The 272-nt window shown below is 55.1% G+C and overlaps 1 non-coding gene across 1 annotated transcript; it reads right to left on the reverse strand.

Annotated features, from left to right (window-relative positions):
* Positions 1–195: 195 nt before the first annotated feature.
* On the reverse strand, positions 196–267 carry TRNAM-CAU. The gene has a single exon. It is a non-coding gene; the product is annotated as a tRNA-Met (tRNA).
* Between the last annotated feature and the right edge of the window lie 5 nt (positions 268–272).

Here is a 272-nt window from a genome sequence, read left to right on the forward strand (position 1 = left end):
AGAAGAAAAGGTCCTAAGCACCACCCTGTGACGTGCTGTGTCCTTCCTGCACTGCCACACGCTACACTACACGCTGTCAACACGGTGGGAAAAAAACACGTTCTTGTTACACCAACCAACGCCGCAGCCCTAAATAACCCGCAACTTCAGGCGCTTGTGTGACACTGCGCCCTACAGGGACAAAAAGATTCCAGCTAGCAGAGGATGGTTTCGATCCATCGACCTCTGGGTTATGGGCCCAGCACGCTTCCGCTGCGCCACTCTGCTGCTCC

Source organism: Chaetura pelagica, unplaced genomic scaffold, assembly GCF_000747805.2.
Source record: "Chaetura pelagica isolate M959 unplaced genomic scaffold, ChaPel_1.0 scaffold180, whole genome shotgun sequence".
Classification (NCBI taxonomy): domain Eukaryota; kingdom Metazoa; phylum Chordata; class Aves; order Apodiformes; family Apodidae; genus Chaetura; species Chaetura pelagica.